The sequence below is a fragment of the Vigna unguiculata genome, chromosome 3, assembly GCF_004118075.2.
Source record: "Vigna unguiculata cultivar IT97K-499-35 chromosome 3, ASM411807v1, whole genome shotgun sequence".
Taxonomy (NCBI): Eukaryota; Viridiplantae; Streptophyta; class Magnoliopsida; order Fabales; family Fabaceae; genus Vigna; species Vigna unguiculata.
In genome coordinates, this window is record NC_040281.1 from 47962746 (window position 1) to 47985377 (window position 22632).

Sequence of the window (22632 nt, forward strand, 5' to 3'; positions counted from 1 at the left end):
CTGTAGAAGCATCTACCACAAAAACGATAATTCGATAATAAAGAGAAATCACAAACAAAAACAGGTAGAAGATATACAGAGAAGAACAAGAAAGAATCGCACAAAATCAATAAGATTCAATTGAAGCAATAACGAACTTCTATGTCCAAGATCAAATCCACTATGAACAGATGTCACAATTCAAAGTTTCTCTCTCAGATATAACTCTTGCTCAATTGTCACAGTTTTTGTTATTATACTTGAACAATAACTCTCAATTAATAGTAATTGAGGATATGTGTTCTTATATATACAACATAACCATAACTAATTATCATGAAACACATCTAAACTATTCGAGAAGACACATAAACAGAGTGTCCTGGTATAGAGCTGAAACGTCATTTAGCGGCTTCTCCAAATAGTACTAGTCTCAATAGACGATAAGAGACTAAACATTCTACCAAGACTATCCAGATTGATACTAGAAGATATACATCTTCTACTGGACGGTCTGATGCAGTTAGACAGTTTAGGAACCCCATCAAAATTGTACCGAAACAATCTTCACAAATCTCCACCTTGGTTCAGCATAAATCTTCTCACTAAGAATGACTAGCTACCAGTAAGCCCTTTACAGGCTTAATCAACAATTAGTTTGATCAAATCCAAGCAATGAAAGAAAAATCTCCCTAATAGAAGCTTAGTAATCATATTAGAGGGATTATGATTTGTTGATACTTTCATTTTATCACCTTCACATATCCTCGAGCAATCTACTACCTTATGAAATGTAGCTTTGTAGCATTGTTGTTGCCACAGTAGACACTGACAACATGTCTTGCACATTTAGCTCTCTAGAGAGACCGTGTAGCCATAATACTTCCTTCACTTGCTTTTGTCATGGTAATTTACTTTGTTTCAGTGGTTGACAAAGTCACTACCTTTTCTAGATTGACCTTCTAGCTTATTGCAGTACCATACATAGTAAACACATAATCTATGAGAAATTTTTAGGTGTCCAAGCACCTAAAGTAGTCCAAGTCAACATAACATTCTACGGGACCATCCCTGGCAGATCCATGAAAAACTAAAACTCTTCCAAGCGATCTCTTCAAACAATGAAGAATCCACTTAAGAGCTAAAGGGTGAGCTTGCACTGCCATTTAACATGAACCTGCCAACAACACTCTAACATAGGCTATGTCGGGCGTACAAAACCACCGCATAATCAATACCCAATGATGTTTGCATATGGAATATCATCAATATAACTTTGTTCCTACATTATCACAGGAGATACTCAACACTCAACTTATAATGAGAAGCAAGAGGTGTGAAAACAGGTTTGGAGTTTGTAATCCCAAAAGGATTTTTCTAAGGTAGGTTCCTTGAGACACGTATAAATGCTTCAAAACGCATCTAATGATCTCAATCCCCATAATCTTCTAAGAAACTCCAAGATCCTCCATATCAAATTTGTTATTTAGCTCAACCTTAGCCTTCTCAATCTCAGGCTAACTATTTCTTGTTATCAGAATATCATCAACATACAACAACACTATGCAGTGGTCTTCTACTATAAACTTGAAGTAAACACAAGTATCACACTTGCTCTATTCAAATCCAATACTTGCAAAGGACTGGTCAAATTGCTTGTTCCATTGCCTCGGTGATTATTTCAAACCATACATGGATTTATTTAGTTTATAAACATAATCCTCTTTATCTCTTACCTAAGATCCTTTTAGTTGCTTCATATAGATGATTTCTTCTAAATCTCTATATAGAGATGCAGCTTTAACAGCTATCTGTTCCAGCTTAAGGTTAAGCTCAACAACCATAGCTAACAACATCCATATGGATTTGTGCTTTACCATAGGAGAGGAAACATTATTATAATAAACTTCTCTCTGAGTAAAGCCTCTAGCCACTAGTCTTGCCTTGAATTTTCATTGATTAGTTCTTGGATTACCATCTTTAAGTTTGAAAATTCATTTACAATTGACCAACCTAGAATCAACATTCACCACCCATTTGTTGGGAGTAGACTAAATCAAATTCCACAAAAACGACAAATTGACAATAAAGAATCCCACAAAAAAAAAAAAGAGTAGAAAATATATAGGGGAGAACAAGAAAGAATCACATACAAAAACAATATGGTTCAATTAATGTATCAATGAACTTCAATTTACATCTGTGAGAGAATTTACTATGAACACATATTACAACTCGAAGTTCCTACCTAAATGAATTCTAGCCCAACTCTCACAATTTTTGTTATCATAGGTGAACAACAACTTTCAATTAGCAATAGTTAATGATATATGTTCCTATATATACAACATAACAACCATAACTAACTACCGTGAAATGTGTCTAAACTAATGGAGAAGACAAGAGAATAGTAAATCCTCCTATTGCAATGGAACGTCAGTAAGGTGGCTTCTCCAAAGGGTACTAACCTCAGTAGACACCAAAAGACTAGTCTTTCCATTGAGAATATCCACACTGATACTAAAAGGTAAACATCTTCTACTGGATGATATGGTACAATTAGATAATCTAGTACAATTAGATGGTCTAGGAACCTTGTCAAGATTTTACTAAACCAATCTTCACAAACATAACCAGCAACTTAAAAAAAATACACTTAAGGGAGTCATGATACCCTAAATAGAAATGGAATGTCATATAGGAATATTTTTTGCAGTGAAAAGTTGAGGCACGCTTTTTTCTTTTGGTACATAGGAAAGTAAAAGAAAACTAACAGAAGCTAAGCAAAAACTGTGTCCTAGAACAGAGCAAAGATCATCTGGTCGTTTAAGCCAGGTTTTGAACATAATTCAGCTTTGGGGTGCCCTTTTTTTCAAATCAGTAGCCACATTTACTTCTCTATGACAAATTCCAGCAACATTTGCCATCTCTGAATCATCGTCCTATACCCTGACAGTGTGTGCGGGATGAAACTTCCATCTGTATTCTGTTTCGAGTACAGATTTGGAGGTGGTATTGAGGCCGGAATTGAGTAGCCTCAAATTGACCCTCAAGTTACAAATTTGTTTGGAGGCGCACTTAGAACGCAATCAAATATTGCGAAATTGAAATAGTAATAAACCGAAATGTGCAGTGTTACTACTTCATTCACCTTTTATGTTTCTAACCAAGTTTTTTTTTATATATATTGAGCGTGATAAATCGTCGGTACACAGTGAAATACATGTTATAATAGAGGAATTGAAGACAATGGAAGATCTTTCTGATTGCAACCATCCAATCAGAAGAGTTACCACCAGAATCTTCCAAACCAAAAGATTGTTGATTTTGAAAAATACACAGATGAATCTATGAGTGAAGGTTTTAACATTGTTTATGAGACAAAAATTGTGAGAGAGAGTATGGAATTATCTGGTAGCGAAGTAAAAGACGAAATAGTAACTTACCTCCAATTCAATGAACAAATATTAGAAGCAAAGAGTGAAGATATGGGATTAGATTAAGGGGAGGAGGGGAAGGGAAAATCAGAGAAGGGTTTCGGAAACGAAAATGATATTCGAACTTAATTTTTTAATTCATTTTTTAAGTGGGTGACATGGCTGGCTTTTTTTATTTTTAAAACTTTTTTTTTAAATGAAATTTAAGTGATGTGTATCTGGAAGTTATCCTGAAACTTCCTTTTGGCAAAATGAAATGAGACAGGGAGAGAGAAAGGAGAGAAAGTGTTGTTTATGCAATAAAGAGAAAGGCGTAATCAAACGGAGAGAGAGCAACGCCTAGGTCAACTCCAGTTGTTAGAGAAACGGAGAAAGAGAGAGATCAAAAGCCATAGAAGAAGACGTTTGTGGTTGCCGGAGAACAGAGGTGTGTGACTAGAAGTCATCGAAGGCGACGTTTCCACAGTTAATCAAAGAAGACGGCCACTAGGCTTCCAAAAATCCAACGACAAACAATCGCTCCCAGAGGTGGGGAGTTTCTCAAATTATATGGGAAGTGCTGGCAAAGATTTTGGCATTCCAATTTTCAAATAAAAAATGAAACACCCACCATAAGTTGCACAACATCATGACCTCACATTCATGGAAATTAATTAAATTAAATCTTTTATCTTGCTTGTTTGGAGGCATTTCCAAATAAATAAAAATATACAATCGTTCCCATAAGTGGGGCATTCTCTCAAATTATATGGGGAGTGCTGACAAAGATTTTGGTATTCAGATTTTGAAATAAGAAATGGAACACCCACCAAAAGGTGCACAACATCATCACCTCACATTCATGGAAATGAAATTAAATTAAAGTCATAGTGGGCTCAAAAATCCTTATCTTGCTTGGATGCATTTCCAAATAAATAAAACAAATAATCGCTCCCAGAAGTGGGGAGTGCTCTCATATTATGGCAAAGATTTTGGTATTCAGATTTTGAAATAAAAAATGGAACACCCACCAAAAGCTGCACAACATCATCACCTCACATTCATGGAAATGAAATTAAATTAAAGTTATAGTGGGCTCAAAAATCCTTTATCTTCCTTGCTTGGAGGCATTTCCAAATAAATAAAACAAACAACCGCTCTTAGAGGTGGGGAGTGCTATCATATTAATGTGGAGTCATGGCAAAAATTTTGGTATTCAGATCTTGAAATAAAAAATGGAACACCTACCATAAGGTGCACAATATCATCACCTCACATTCATGGAAATGAAATTAAATTAAAGTGACAAAGGGCTCAAAAATGCTTCTTCTTCCTTGATTGGAGGCATTTCCAAATAAATAAAAATAAACAACCGCTCCCAGAGGTGGGGAGTTCTCACAAATTATATGGGGAGTGTTGGCAAAGATTTTGGTATTCAAATTTTGAAATAAAAAATGGAACACCCACCATAAGGTGCACAACATCATCACCTCACATTCATGGAAATGAAATTAAAAATAAAGTGACAAAGGGCTCAAAAATGCTTCATCTTCCTTGATTGGAGGTATTTCCAAATTAATAAAACAAACAACCGCTCCCAGAGGTGGGGAGTGCTCTCATATTACATGGGGAGTCATGGCAAAGATTTTGGTATTCAGATTTTGAAATTAAAAAATGGAACACCCACTTTGTCACTTTAATTTAATTTCATTTTCATGAATGTGGGGTGATGATGTTGTGCACCTTATGGTGGGTGTTTCATTTTTTATTTCAAAATCTGAATACCAAAATCTTTGCCATGACTCCCCATGTAACATGAGAGCACTCCCCACCACTGGGAGCGGTTGTTTGTTTTATTTATTTGGAAATGCCTCAAAGCAAGGAAGATAAAGGATTTTTGAGCTCACTATAACTTTAATTTAATTATTTCATTTCCATAAATGTGAGGTGATGATGTTGTGCACCTTTTGGTGGGTGTTCCATTCTTTATTTCAAAATCTGAATACCAAAATCTTTGTCAGCACTCCCCATATAAGTTGAGAGAACTCCCCACCTCTGGGAGCGGTTGTTTGTTTTTATTTATTTGGAAATGCCTCCAAGCAAGAAAGATAAAAGATTTTTGAGCCCACTGTAACTTTAATTTAATTTAATTTCCATGAATGTGAGGTCATGATGTTGTGCACCTTATGGTGGGTGTTCCATTTTTTATTTGAAAATCGGAATGTCAAAATCTTTGCCAGCACTCCCCATATAATTTGACAGAACTCCCCACCTCTGGAAGCGATTTTTTGTCGGAGGTGTTGGATTTTTGGAAGCCCTAGTGGCCGTCTTCTTTGATTAAATTGGGAAACGTCGTCGTCGATGACTTCTAGTCACACCTATGTTCTCCGGCAACCACAAACGTCTTCTTCTATGGCTTTTGATCTCTCTCTTTCTTCGTTTCTCTGACAACTGGAGTTGACCCAGGCGTTGCTCTCTCTCCGTTTGATTACGCATTTCTCTCTTTAGCGCACAAACAACACTTTCTCTCCTTTCTCTCTCCCCATCTCATTTCATTTTGCCAAAAGGAAGTTTCAAGGTAACTTCCAGACACGTGCACATCACTTAAGTTTCATTTAAAAAAAAATTAAAAATAAAAAAAGTCAGCCACGTCAGCCATATCAAAAATGAGTTCAAAAATTATGTTGGAATATCATTTTCGTTTCGGAAAAGAGGAAAAACAATATTTATACAATATTTTAAAATGTTTTTCATTCGAAGAATTTGTCAAAAATATTTATTAGTTAATACTAGTGAAAACTTTATGTGTATTTATTTCTTTTATTATAACTACTAAAAACATATGCGTAATACTAAAAACATATGTATTATGTGTGTTATTTTTTTACCATAATAAAAAAATAAAATGGTTAAAATTAGAAAATAATCAAATAAAAAATATTAAATTAAATATATATATATATATATATATATATATATATATATATATATATATATATATATATATATATATATATATTGTAAGGCCCATTAAAATATTGTGTTGCTCCATCTGCTCTAAATTAAAGGGGCTGCCCTTTTGTAAGTGGGCTTAAAGCTGGCCCAACAGATAAAACCCCTGAGTCTGCCCTAAACCTAACACTCCTTCTCATTTTCAGAAAAGTTGTTCCTAGTCCTAAGAGTTGCAGCCATCCTTCTTCCTCTGCTAGGGTTTCGGTTTTCCCGTTCGTTTCCAAGTGCGTACAACTCTCTCTTCGGTCCATTGCTGTAATCCTTTCTAGAGTCATGGTGTTACGTTGTTTGGTGTCGAGATCTGATTCTAGCTCATTCCAGGTAAGGGAAGCTAGAACCCACTCATGTACTTCGTTTTTACTGTTATTTTTGTTGTTGTGCTGAGAGTCTCTGGTTGATATGATGTTCTGAATGCTTGAAATGTTTTGGCGTGTTGTTTTGGACTGGTGGGTGTGACTATTGCAGGAAAACAGTGGCGAGACCTGATAATCTCGCCCAAGCGAGCCAGTCTCGCCTAGGCGAGATGGAAAGGGACTCGCCTAGGCGAGATGGAAAGGGACTCGCCCAGAACCTTTTTACGCGAAAGGTCGCTCAGGCGACCAACTCGGCTTTTTGAGCGAGCGAGCATCTCGCCCAGGCGAGAGGGGTCTCGCCTAAGCGAGATCCCACGTGCGCTCCTACTTCCTTTTTTTAGCCCTCGCCTAGGCGAATGGGGCTCGCCTGAGCGAGCACGTCTCGCCTGAGCGAGCACGTCTCGCCTAAGCGAGATCCTTCAGCCTGAGCGAGGGGCTGGGCGAGGCAGTGCGTTGTTTGGTTGCTTTGTTGCTCTTGGATGATTGGTAATTGTTTGGGTATGATTGTTATGATGAGAAATGTATAATGGATTGTTATGTATGCGTGATATGATTCATGAATGGTGAATGATGGATACTGTGAGAACTTGGCATGTGAACTAAATGAGACGGTTGGTGTTAAAGGGGCATGGTATTGGCATGATCTGAAATCCCATAACTATGGTTGGAGAGAAATGGTTGAGTATGGAACCACTGAGAAAGAAATGAAAAAGGGTGAATTATCAAAAGATGGTATGTGAGGTATATATATAATTATGCTATAATATTTATCGATTGGTTTGGTATGCTTGGTCCGTGTCAGTGCGTAATTCCTTGGAAATCCCTAAGTGGGATTTCCGGATCGTGCTTCAGTGGTCGGGACATAATTTCATGGCCCCTGTTAGTGGGTGTCCACGGTGGTGCCCCATCTGTATAACTAGGTAAGGATTCAAAGTAAGGTTGCATCGACGCTCTAAGGAGTCAGTTAGTCTCATCTAGAGCGGACTGACTCCTGTGGTGAGAGTAGCAAGAGGCCTGAAATTCATTAAAGGCTAAGCTTGTGGTGAGGGAAATTGATTTATTGTAACACTTGTAACACATAGCTCGGGGGTGAGCAGAGGTATCCACCACAAGTGCGAGCATCCGCTGAATCCGACCAGGTTATACGTATCCGGATGAGTCGAGTCGTGTCTTAGTGTATTGTCTAAGGAGTCATAACATGCTGGATTGAGATGTGTATATGAGATTGTGAAAATATGTCTAATTGTATGGATGAAGTCTTTTGTGCTCTAGCTTACCCTACTTTTATTGTTGTGTGTTCTGCTGTGTGGTACTCTTTCTTGCGATGATCATCAACTTGTTGATGTGAGCAGATGCGAGGAACACCCGCGGGCAACAGGGAGGTGATGGTTCCGCTGCATAATCTGCATGAGATGGATCTTAGTTTCTTTGGGAGCAGATGCGAGGAACACCCATGTATTTCAATATGCTTTATTACTCTACCTGTATTTGCAACTTTTCAGTTGTTCTCTTTTGGCATCGTGGTGTGCCTGGTTTTGTAGGGGTTGGGTTAAGAATCCCAAGACTGCGCTATTGTACTATTTATGTGTGGCGTTTCTTTTAATTACGTTTATTAAACGGGACGTTACATACATCACTTAAAAAATAAAATTAATAAAATAATTATTTTAATTTAAAAACCATATATTCAAAAGATAAAGTTAGAAATTAAATGTGGACACAAAGAAAATTTTCCATATATATATATATATATATATATATATATATATGTGAATAAATAAAATAAATAAATTTTTTATTAAAAAAATTATAATAGATAAGTAATTAAATTTAAAAAAATAAATACCAAATATAAAATATAAAATAATTTACAATCATAAGGTAAAACTGATAATAAAGAGATCATAATAAAAATTAATTCTCTTAGTTAAATAAAAGACTAGTAAAAACACATAATTTATATTATTTTTTATAATATAAAAATAATAAAATAATAAATATTATTATAATATAAATTATTTTTGTAATTTTATTATAAATATTTTTATTTATTTTATTATAAATATTTTTATTTATTTTATAGATATTTTTATAATTAAAAAATATCAAATTAAACAAATAGTTAAGTTTAAAGAAATAATGTAATTAATTAAATAATTATTTTAATTTTAAAAAAATTATTTAAAAAAAAATAGCACAAGGAGAATCCTTTATATATATGATTAGAGATAATTTGGATTTCTCTATCACTATCAACAATATTCTTCTAAGATGAGCAAGGGTGACTAATAAGAGAACATTTCTTCCTTCATCCCCTTTTTTCTTCTTACGACTCCCATCAAATATTTTATTCCCATCTTATATTTCAATTTGAATAAATATATTAAAAATCCTAAATTTCTTTCTTTTTTTTCACATCATCCCTCTTTTGACCTTCACGTGTTATCTTTATCATCTTCCTCATTCATCACCAATTTTATTTTCACAAAATTATTTTTGGATTGACTAATTCATAATGCACTTCTAGATTCGAGAGTGTATATCATGTTATCCATCCCATATGTAAATTCACATACCAAATTAGTCGACATGGTATGATTTTTGAATTTAGTAATACATACTGGAATGGTCATTTCAGTATGTAAATTTACATACTAGATTGGGTGAGTAATCCAACATACACTCCTAGATCCAATAATGTATACTAGATTGATCAATTCGAAAGTGCATATTTTCTTGTTTTTTGTTTTATTTAGGTTTGTTATGTGTGGTTTGTTATGCAAGTCCCAAAGTCTGTACTTTGTCCATATCAGGGAATATGGGTGTCATTGCGTCCAAATGATGAAGGGACAACAACAAAGATAATGGATGTGCAACTAGTATTCGAACAAATTTTCCCGTATGTCCAACTAGTTCAACAAAATGGATAAATAATGATTCTGAAAGAGACTATAATTTTACATATCACATTGGGCAATATGGTATACACTATGGGATTTAGAAGTGCATTCTAAATTGGTCAATCCAAAAATAATTTTGTGAATATGAAATTTGTGATAGATGAGAACAATGATGAAGATGACAACGTGAAAGTCAAGAGAGACGTGTGAATAAGGACGAACAAGATAAATAAGTTTTTTAATATATTTTTATTAAGTGGTAAGATGTGATAAACTATTTTATGGAGTTGCAGGAAAAAAAAGGTGCAAGAAGAAATGCTCGTCACAAGATTATAGAAATAGTTTTCTAACCTTACATTGTGGACCAACAAACTATTTTAGCCCAATTTTAAATAAAATAAAAATATAAAAATATTTCTAAATTCTTAAAGAAAATAAAACACTGAAAAGTTAAATCAAATAAATGAAATTAATTTTAATTTTAGATGGAGGTTGATTTGGTATAAATTATAACATACGTATATCTTTTAATAAAATAATATTATTTTTCAGCTTCTAAAAAATATTAGTATTATTTAAAAATTTTGGGCCAATCCATTTGCGTAATTCCACTTAGGCTACAAGTTTTAAAAGGATGTTTCATACGAGAGATTTCTAGTTTTTCAAAAATAAAAAAATGAAATTACATATTCTTTGATGTTTGGTTTGTATTTAGTACCCTAAAACAATGTACTTTATAAATGTTTTCCATTTCTACTAAATTATTGTAAAAGAAAAGTGAAAAAGGCTATCTTTATCAGTTATTTTTTTTTTTTGTACGGTTGTAAAAAGTGTGATATTAATTTTGTATCGTGTTGATTTTTTTTCACCTAGTAACATGTGATAAGAATTTTAAATAATTATTTCTAAAATAAGTCTATATTAGGTATTATCGAAATTATGATAACCAAAATTTCATCGATTATTTGACATCACATAAAATTTTATAAAAAATAATACAAAATATGAAAAGAAATTGTTACACATAAAATAAAAATGTAAAGACCAAAACAAACTCATGATGAAAATTATCGTTCACATAAACAAATTATATCAGATATGAAAAATATCTAAATAGATACACATAGATAAAATATTAAATCATTTATATTAGTTCTTGATGTATAAAAATAATTTGATGATACGTATAGTTTAATCGATAAAATAAATCATTAGAAGCATGAAATATAACATTTGAACTCTTTATAGAAATAAAATGTACAATCAACAAAGAATAAATAATAATTAAAGTAAAGCACGTAAAGCACTTGTGGAGTGTTATGTTACTTTTACAACAAATACTACAAGAATGTGCATAAGATATGCAAAAAGTTTGTTCCTTTTACAACAAAAACTATAAAAATGTGCATAAGATATACAAAAAGTTTGGTATAATAACTACAACAACAAATTTTACAGGATAGACAGGTTGAATTCACCATTCATATTTACTCTGAAAACAAGAACATATCAATGTCTATATGTAAAAATAAAACATACAATGTAGAATACTTGACTATCATTAAGATAAAATTCGTAATTTACTGTTATAAAATTGTCATATTTCAAACAAAGTTTCTTCTTTCCATGTGATACATTCATAGCTTAATGAAAATGTATTGCTTCAATAAGGTGTTTTAGGATTAGAAACTCTTTGATTCACACATCGATTGAGGAGGATTCACTGTTAACTATTAGTTAAAAATAAAATGTATATCACAGTTTAAATTGTTGATTGAAATTTTAAAATATCATTTTACATTAAGTTATAAAAATAAAATAAAAAGATGCTAGAATTTTTTTTTAATTTTATTTTAGATTCCAATATTAAAGGATAAATATATTTTTTGTCTTTTAACTTCCAGTAAAAATTACAATTAGTATTTATTCAAAATTTTGACTCAATTTAGTCTCAATTTTTGAAATGCGTGAATTTAGTCATTTTAACCAAATTTTGTAAAATTTATCTGAGAATTTGTTTAAAACGTTAAATAAACTTAACAAAATTTGATTAAAATGATTAAATTCACACATTACTAAAAATAAAGACCAAATTGATTCAAAATTACAAAGAAGAATTAAAAACATATTTAACATAATACAAAATATCATATAAAGTATAATAATTTAAAAAATAAAGTTAAACTATTTTAGTACGAATCATAAGTTGAAAAAATATATTGTAATGTATAATACAACAACTTGATTTAAAAGGTTAAATATTTCTTCTTTATGATCCATGAATAAATAATGAAAGCCTCATAAACATCTAGAAAAAGAAAAGTATGAGGTGGTAATTATAGAGAAATCATTTTAATTGTAAAGCTATTTTGTTTCTCAGTAAAACTATATCATGCAATCTATTTCATCAACATCACATCACATGCACATTTATAATGGTGATAATGTTAAGGTACTTAGAACATTTAAAAAGTCATTTTCCTTTTATTTACTTTTCTATGGTTATATAAAGTCATCAGTCATTTAATTTAATTCTCTACGTGCCATTTTTATATTAAATATAATAATATATATGAAAAATAACATACATTAAATGATGCGGCGAGATATACATGTTAATATCTTATTGTTAAAAATTTGTAGTGTTTGTGTATCTTATTTAGCCATTACAATTATTACATTATAACATTATATTAAATTAAAAATTTCGTAGATACCTATAAGAATTCTGATGTCAATTACCCACTTGCAGATTGTAAATTATAATATTTAAGTAAGTTGTATTTTTAAAATGGTACCCACTTGTATGATGCAAAGAGTGACTTAGTTATTCTTCGTTTGATGTAGAGTGATTATTAGATATTTTGTTATTCAACTTTATTATACTCAAGATTATAGTGCACAAATTTGTTTAAATTTTATCTGAATATGTGTGTATACATATATAAACTGTGAAGAATAAATCTGAAATGATTTTTTAATTATTTTAAAATATATTATAAATAATATTTTCTTAGTACAACTAGTGTGCAGAATTTTTTTTTTTATTAGAATGAAAACTATGCAATATTTGGTGGACAATGTTTGAAAATTAAATTTATATAAAAAATATTTTATTGAAATGGTTTATTACAATGTGATGAAAAATATTATTTATGATTTTGAGATACAAATTTAATTGAAATGTCAAAATTCATATGGAAATAGTGAAATTTAAAATGTCTTATTTCAGAATGGTTTATTAGTCTTATTTCAAAATGATTTATTAAATACTTATTTATCTAGTTCAAAACATGTGCTTTATTATATATTATGTTTTAATTTAATTTTTATATTATTTATCATTTTTTACTTTTGCAGTGTGTTTTCTTTTGTTTTTAAATATGTACACACAAAGATGGAAGATGGTGGATTAACACTGTTTGTTTCAATCGTGAAAATTTAAATTTAAGGGCATGAGATGTGATTTTATAAGTTTAGTCTTACTCTCAACACTCTCTAGAAAGACTTACCCACCCTTGCTTTGTAGTGGGTAATGTCATTTGCATGCACTCCACACGTTTTCTTTAGCCTACTATCTACAATAATAATAATAAAAAAAAAACAAATTATTTAACAATAGTATTAATTTTTTTATCATGTAATATTTAATTCAAATTATTTCCAACTAATCAAAACATATTTTAAATTAGTTACACCTATTAATTATTTTTTTAAATTAATCATTCAGATTTTATTTAAAATTGATTTTAAGTAAATGTATTTTATTTTTTATTAAACTTAACAATAAGGGCAAAAGAGTAAGTTTATATTTTAATATATTAAAACATTTTTTAGATTTAATTATATATTTGAGTATTTGTTTGGTTAATTCAATTTTGTCCCTTCATATTTTTTTTATTCAAATTAATTCTCTTATCTTTTAGATTGTGTTCAGTTGAGACTTGGAGAGATTTATTATTTAGAGGAACCAAAGAGGACTAATTTGAGAGTGAATTAGGTGTTTCCTTATAGGAATTTGAAAAAGAAAGAAATGAATGGATTATTTAATTATTTTTTCATCATCTTTCATAGATAAAGATTTGAAGGTAATTGGGATAAAATTATTGCAATGCCCTTCATTATTATTATTTTTTAATTTAAATTGGTTCACTTGCATGTTTTGTTAATTTATGTAAAATTAATTACACAAATCATCACTAATAATGTTGCATAATTATAATAATAATAATGTAAAAATATGATATTTAAGATTATGCTTACAAAAATAATTAATACCTCATCTTTTAAATGGTTTACCAAACAAAAAAACTCAATATATAAATATACTGTATTATATTATGTTTTAATTAAAATGTTTTTTTTTCAATTTATTCATTAAATATTTTTTATAAAATAAATTTAATTCATCTAAATATAATTTTAGATTACTTTCAACATCAAAGACAACTTTGTAATCTTATTTTTCTTTCAATTAAACTTGATTTCTAATGTATCACATCAATCAAGTCACTTACAAATATTCACAAACTTTACTTATAAATTCACTCACTTTCACCTCATCCCTTCAAATCATTATTTAAAGTGAACAACACAAATTTCACCATTTAATCCACTCAAATCCATCTTATCCATCTTCCTCTAATCAATTTTCACAAGTGAACATCATTGAAAATGGTTCAATTGGATAATTTCTGTTCGGTTGACCTTAAATTGGTATTCAATTCATAAAATTTTCAATTTTTGTTAATTTGTTTAAAGTATAAATTGTCATTTGTCAAGTCAGGATCTTGTCACATATCAATATTAGTGTCACATGTTAGTGTTATTATCACATGACAATTGTTATTTTCAATTTAATTCCTATATTTAAAACTTTGATTCAATTTAATATATATATATATATATATATATATATATATATTTTTCATTTTTATATTTTAAGTAATTATTTTTATTTTTTTATTTAGCTGCTTTTCTAAACTTAATCACTTTTTAATTAAAAATTATCTATAAAATAAAAAAATTATAAAATTATAAAAATAATTTATATTTAGTTTTCTAATTATAGTAATAATTTTATTCTTTTCATTATCATAAAAAATAAACACATGTGTAACACGTGTATTTCTATGAGTGAATGTAAAAGATATACACCAGGTTCAATGGAATGACTTAGAAGAGTTTAAAATGTAAAGTATTGATAGTATCTGAATGAACCTCATCAAAAAAATATAAAATCGGTGGTTCATTTCAACTGAAATGCATGGAAAATGTAAGGAAAAAAAATTTTAACTTCTCAAAAAAAATATTAAGAAAAACATAAAAATATGAAGAGTTACTTGCAACATAAAACATTATAAAGATACTAAAACTGTTTTTTTTTTTAAATGGAGATGGTTCATAATTATTTATCTGCACCTTTTCTATATTAGTTATAATAATAAAATGATTAAAAAATATTAATAACAAAGAAAAATATATTATTTTTAGTTATTTGATATAATTCTGTTTTTTTTATTCTGATTTCCATTAATATTTTCATAAATAAACTAGTAGAAACATATGTGTAACATGTACATGTGTTTTATTATTAATTTTATGATAACAAAAAAACAAATATAACCATAAAACTAAATATAAATATATTTATATAATAAAATATTATTGTATTTTTTAATTATATATAGATATTTTAGTTTTAAAAAAATAAATAAATTAAAAAAACAGTCATAAAGAAAAACGGTAAAATTTTAAAAAATAACACTCACTAGTGCAGAAATTGATTTTTACCTCGTCTTATATGCTTCGGTTGTCCAGGAACCGAAGCATATAATGACGCGGTGGCATTTTTGCAATTTCAGACAACTTTTATGCCTCGGTTCAGCCTAACCCGAAGCAAAAGAGAGATATATGCTTCGGTTCGCCAAAAACCGGTGCCAAAGGAGGCTCATATGCTTCGGTTACACAGACCCGAAGCCAAAAACCCACTAGCTGTTACCTCTTTGGCCTCGGGTGAGTATGAATCGGTGCCAAATAGGGCTATATGCCTCGGTTCAATTAATAACTGAGGCCATATGGTTTAATTAGGGCACCAAATTCGCAAGCCCCCTTTCTCTTCTTCTTCCCCGCGCCCCCTATCCGCAACAGTACCCTTTCTCTTCTCCCTCTGGCATGGCTGTTCCATGGCTCGTTGACGCTGTTGTTGCAGGTTGCTCTCGCTGCTGCAATGGAGGTGTTGGTCGCAGTTGCAGATCTGCGCAGCGTTGAGGATCGTTCGAATCTGGCTCGCGTGCAGGCAGTGGATCTGTGTTTGCTCTCGCTGTTGCAATGGAGGTGTTGGTCGCAGTTGCAGATCTGCACAGCGTTGAGGATCGTTCGAATCTGGCTCGTGTGCGATTGCAGGTCCAGACAATGTTGTTGCTGTTGCGGAACGCAGGCTGCTGTTGCGGTGCCGGAACTCGTGGTCGCGATGGTGCTGCTGAGCGTGACGCGGTGGCTTCCATGGAGGTTGGCCGTGGTTATGGTTCGTTGCAGGTGGCGCGGTGGCTGACAACGAACATATGCAGATCTAGTTCGCTCATGGCGAGGAAGATGGTGGTGGCCGTTGCGTTTCGTCGGCGATGCGTTACGGAACACTATGGCTTCGGTTCATTTAGAACCGAAGCATAAAAGGAACTTTATGGCTTCGGGTAACGACCGAAGCCAAAAGGGGTGTCTTTAGGTCTCGTCCCAATATGCCTCGGTTCCAGACCCGAGGCAAAATGAGGAAAATAACCGGGGCAAAAAGCCCTTACTGCACTAATGACTTAAAAAGTGAAATATGTCAAGTAATTAGTTTAATTTAAAAAAAAAAACTATAGATAAAAAAAGTGTATATAAATAAATTAGTGGAGACACATATGTTACATGTATGTATTTTTTGTATGAAAATAAAGAATAGTTCAATGATGATTATAAAAATAAATAAAAATAAATTTTAATATAAATATAGTTTTTATCTATTTTGAGATAATTTTTTTATTATATAAAATTATTTTATTTTAAAATATAGGTTAACTTTAGAAAAGAAAAACAGCCATATAAAAAAATGGTTAAATTTTTAAAAAAATACCACTTAAAAATAAAAACATGTAAAATAATTATTTCAATCTAAAAAAAACTATTGATAAAAATAAAAAAATACTATAAAAAAAACTCATATTCTCTAATAATTTTGTTTTGAATTCTTTTTATAAAAAATACTTGCAAATGAAAAAAAAATTATAAAATATTGCTATAAATTTTTCTTACGAAATATTTTATATAAAATACTTGTCATAAAAAAATTATAAAAAAAACTTACAAATTTTATAATTTTATAAAAAATATTATTATGAAATTATTTGTCAATTAAATTTTTTGAAAAATAATAGAAAAAATATTTTTTTATAAAATTATTTAATAAATTTAAAAGAAAAATTTTATGTAATATAAAAAATTATAATAGTGAAATATGTATACGAGAAAAAATAAATCGATACTTTAAGTTCTAATATTTGATCTTTTAAATCTATCCCTTTTACGCATAAATATATTAATTTCAATTTAACTATAATTAATGCTTAAATCTATCCACTTTTAAATTTATTATTTTTAGTTAGCTTTTTATATATTAAAGCTGGTAAGTTGTTATTTTAAATACTGATAATCTATTATTTTTAGTTTTAAACAAATTTTCAAACATTAAACATATCAACAGCTATAAAATGAATAAATAAATGCTTTTTTATTCTTTTAAATTTATGTTTTGATTATACATTAATAGTTCATGAATGAACTGTAACAAAATAATAAGAAAAACTAATTGCTCTTTTTTACATTGAATATAACTAATTAATAAAATTGTACTTATTCTCTAGATAACATTTATATCTATTATTTTAAAATAACATTTTCATGTGTGTGTTTGTTATACAAGATGGATTTGAGAAGAAGAAGAAAAAGTTGAAAATGATTTATCAAGGAAAAAATGATAAAAAAAGTAAGAAATCTGATATGAAAGTCCGCGAATGTTGTGATAATTTCGATAGATTAAAAATATATTTTAAATGATAAAATGAAAAATTATTATCTCAAACTTAAGTAAATTAAAATAAATTTTAATTATTGTAAATTAGTGTATAAAATTTAATTATTTTAATATAAATTTTAATTATATTATATTAGTAGGTGATGATAATGTAATGTTATTAAGTTAATATATAAAATAAAATTATATTTATTAAAAAAAGTAAAATATCAGAAAAGATGAGAGAATAATTGTTCATAAATAGAGAAAAAGATAAGAGTAGAGATAGACAATTTTATAAAAAAATTGTAAAAGTAACAGTCAATTTTAAAAATTTAATAAATAATTATGTTTTAAAGGATAAAATTTGTATTTTGAAATGTGAATAGAAAGGAGAAAATCCTCTTTATATATATTGTTATAGATTATGTTATAATAAAATGTGAGTTATTATTTAAAATAAAAAAAAATAAAATTGTTGAAATTTCTTAAAATGAAAATGGTACCTGTAAGCCCCCTTTTTCTAGCTTATATGTGTATGGGCCTAGCCCGTTTCGTAGGCCTAAGGCCGACCCAATAAGGGACCCAATACCCTTTCCAGCCCCCCTAATCCTTGCATTCTGTCTCATTTGCAGAAAATCAAATTTCTCTCCCCTAACCTTTTCTCCAACTAGAGCTCTGCTAGGGCGCAACGAACCTCCCTCCTTCTTGGCTAGCTACGTTCATTCTGCTTCTAGGTAAGTAAACCTTGAAGTTCCTAATTTGTTCTTCCTTTTTTCACCGTTGTAGTACGTTAGTCTGGTTAGGGTTTAACTTTGTACCCTTGTTTTTGTCCTGGTTTTCACTTTACAGCTCACTACAATAGTTCTTGGAGTTGCGATACTCTTTAGTTGCGAGTCTGTTGCATTTTGGTACCTAAGCAAGGTAAGGGAAGCTAGTTTTTTCGTCTTTTTACTGTAGGTGCTTGTTTTCACTTCTGATTTTGCATAAAATGATTTGGGAAATGTTTGTGCTCGTGTGAGATCAAAAATATAATGTTTGGTTGGATTGTTTTTGGGTTGCATGCGTGGAACAATGGGGAAGAACTGATATTCTCGCCCAAGTGAGCTCGTCTCGCCTAGGCGAGAATAGCAGAAGCTCGCCCAAGGTTCTGCCTCGAGCGCTCGCCCAGGCGGCCAGTTTGAGCGACACCCTGTCTCGCTCAGGTGAGAAGGCCTCGCCTAAGCGAGAGCTCGTGAAAATCTCCCAAGGGCCACTGTTGCAGTCTCGCCTAAGCGAGAGCCTACAACTTAAGCGAGGAAACTTCCCTCACCTGAGCGAGGGCTCCTAGCTTGAGCGAGGGTAGTGCAGTGGTGCGTTCTGACACTGTTTTCTTGAAAGGTTGGATGATTTGTTGCATGTTTTGTATGGATTACTCTTCCTAGACATGTTGTAAGTGAATATGCTTGGTTGTTAGAATCCTATGAATGAAATTGGCACGCTTGGTATGAGATGGATCATGGAATTGTGGGTTGGTGGTGTCTTAACATGAGAGTTGGATGAATGAAATAAAAGTGATGAAAATGGTATGAGAAACATGATTTTGGTTGTGAGATAGGCGTAATTCCATGAGTCTCGTGGGGAGATCTCATGGTGGTGTGTAGTGTATATAATTAGGATAAGGATTGAAGAAAGGATCGCATCCTGAAACTCTAAAGAGTTAGTGAGTCTCATGTAGAGCAAACTGATCCAAGTGGTGAGAGAAGCGTGAGGCCCTAGTCTTTGGCAGGATAATAGCCTTAAATGCTTGAAGGCTAACCTTGTGTGTGGTAGGGTGAAACCCATTGGCAATGGCTCTGCAGAGCAGTAGAGGTCACCACAAGTGCAAGCGTCCAGTGAATCCCATCTTATGATATTTATCCGGATAATTGAGTTATAGTGTCCTGCTTGCTTGCCATAACATGATTCAGTGTGCCTAATGTGTTGTATACTTGGAATTGTTTTAAGTACCTGATTGGTATAATATGTTCAAATGATTTTACACTAGCTTACCCTTTCATTTCGTGTTGGTGCTTGTCTTTTTTTCTTCTTTTGCGATGATCACCTTTTGGTGGGAGCAGATGAGAGAAACGTTCAAGGTGGGTCTGGTGGTAGCAGCGGTGCAGCTTAGAGTATCCTGTTATTGGTGGCTCCTAGGAGCAGTTTCACGGCCATGTGGCCTTTTTGTAATAGTCGTCCTAGTGGCAACCCTCCTTTTGCAAACTGTTATATTGTCAGCTTTTATGTTTAGTTCATGGCATTATGTTTGGTATGCCTCAGTATATTTATGTACCTTTATGGATGATTGTAAAAGTGCATTCTTTGGTTATGATGTTCATCTGATAGCTCTGCTCTTCTTATAACGATGTGATGTTTTAATTTAGTTGAATTACTTTATTTAAATGGGATGTCATTAAGCTGAAATAAAGCATTTGTGATTAATTTTATAAAATAATTATTCTTCTTTTTATTATTTTAATAAAATTATTATTATTATTATTATTATTGTTATAATGGAATTTGAGTTATTGTTTAAAATGAAAAAAAAAAAGTTTATCAAATTGTATGAAATTGAAAGAAGATTATATTAATTATCTTGAAAAAAAATGTTGAAGATTTATATAAATAAAAATATGTAAAATAGGATTGATATTAATTATGTTGAAGAATTGTCATAAATGAATTTGTTTACGTAAAGCATGATGTGTATTATTTAACATAAATATAATATTTAAATTTTTTTAGTATGTTACAAATATATTTAAATATATATTTTTAAATAAATATTCATTTTTAAAACGAGAAGGAGTTTCTACAATATCACTTTGACTATTATTTCTAACATAAAGATAATGAATTCATAAGTTTGAGTTTTTATTTATATATATCACTTTGACTATTATTTCTAACGTACAAGTAATAAATTCATAAGTTTGAGTTTTTATTTATATATGATACTCAACTTTATTATGTTTACTGTATGCGAAACTAACTTATACACATACACACTCGTTCACATGTACACACTCACATATAAATTAAATAAATTAATTAATTAACATAAAACCAAGTTGGATGTAGCTATATAAAAAATGTTAAAATTTTAGGATAAATTTAGAATATTTGGTATTATCTTTTCCAAATAAAAAATAAATGTTAAATAATAAGTGTTGATGTATTCTTTTATTATAATAAAAAGATTATAGTTTTAATAAAATAATTTAATTTGAATTTTTTTAATGATTAAAATTTAACACAATTGAATATTTAATAATTGTTACACTATTTATTAAATAAACATAATTAAAATTAGTATATAATTAATTAATTGCATATTAATTTTATTTTTTAATAGATGTATATAACAATTAATAAAAATTAAACATGTATTTAATTATATAAATAAATATAAACAAAATTAAGAATTAGCAATTTAAACGTTTTGGTAATATTATAATTTTTATATATTAAAAATAAAATATGATAATAGTTATTGTAATTTTTAAAAATAAAACATGCAAAGTTTTGAAACAGATGTACCTTACATACATTATATTTAATTAATAGAATAAAAATATTATATTTAAAAAACATGGTATTAAATAATACTGTTTCTGTTAATTATATTTTTATTTCAACGAGCATAACATTTAATGTTACTGTATTGTAATTTAATTTAATTGTATAATATTATATTTAGAGCTACACTGGTAGGTACATATAGATAGAAATAAAATGAGAGATAGGGATATTAACTTTGATAAAGGACAAAAATATTTTAATTTCTTAAAATTATTAACTAAGTTGTTTTTTTATTAATATTTTCCCATCCTACACATTGTTTTGGACAAAGGTGGGGAATGGGAACAAATATATCACCATCGAACGATACTAATGATGTGTTTCAGACAATGAATGAAAAGTTTGAACAAATTCTACTTTAAATTATGGGTACGAGGGAGATCTGATTTTTTTTTTCTCAAAATTCTCAATTATTTTTTTCATGTTTGATTTACTTATTTAAAGATAATAATTGATGCCAAAACAAAAAAAATCCATTAACAATCTTGAGCTAAATTTTCGTAAAAACATTCTTACATGCAAGATGAGACACACAATTAAACAATTCCAAGTGATAATAAATTATGTTTTGATTTCTAAAGCTTGTGTCAATATTTTCAAGAATATTATTTATTACCTAAAAAATCATAAATTTGTGGCAATCATAATCTTGGGAATCATGATTTCGGGTATGAATTACCGGTAAGAGAGATTAAAAGAAAAATGAAAATTATTTTTTTATAAACTTATTTATCGTTATTATTTTCTTTATAATCAGATAAAGAAAAATAATATTTTGTATTTTTTTGTTCATATTCATATAAACATGTCATGAAATAAAAAAAAAGCAGCATATTAAATGAGTGCACAACAGAGAGCATATTCATATTGATTTAACAAAAGGATTGGCATGCACCGAAGCAAAAGTAGTGGCGAATAGGGTCTCAATTTCGCCATCAAGAAACATACTTTTAGGTAATTTTGACTAACACAAACTTTCCTATGTCCAAATCCAGACACAACTCCCTCCTTTTGGCATCATACAAACTCCACCAAACCATGACTCCCAAAAGACAAATTCATCTTCATATCCTTCTCATTTCTTTTTCTTCAATGATTTTTTAATATTGTTTTAGTATTATTCAATTAAAAATATATTTAAAAAAGTTAGCAAAATGATAAGTTGGAAACCATTTAAATTTGTTAAAATGAATTCCAAATTCACTCTTTTAAACATTTTTTTTTTCTTAAAGACATACACGATACCTGAACCTAAAACTTGAATACATTCACAGAAGGTGTACAGGAGCATTTGAATTAAATGATTTTTTATTTAGTTGTAT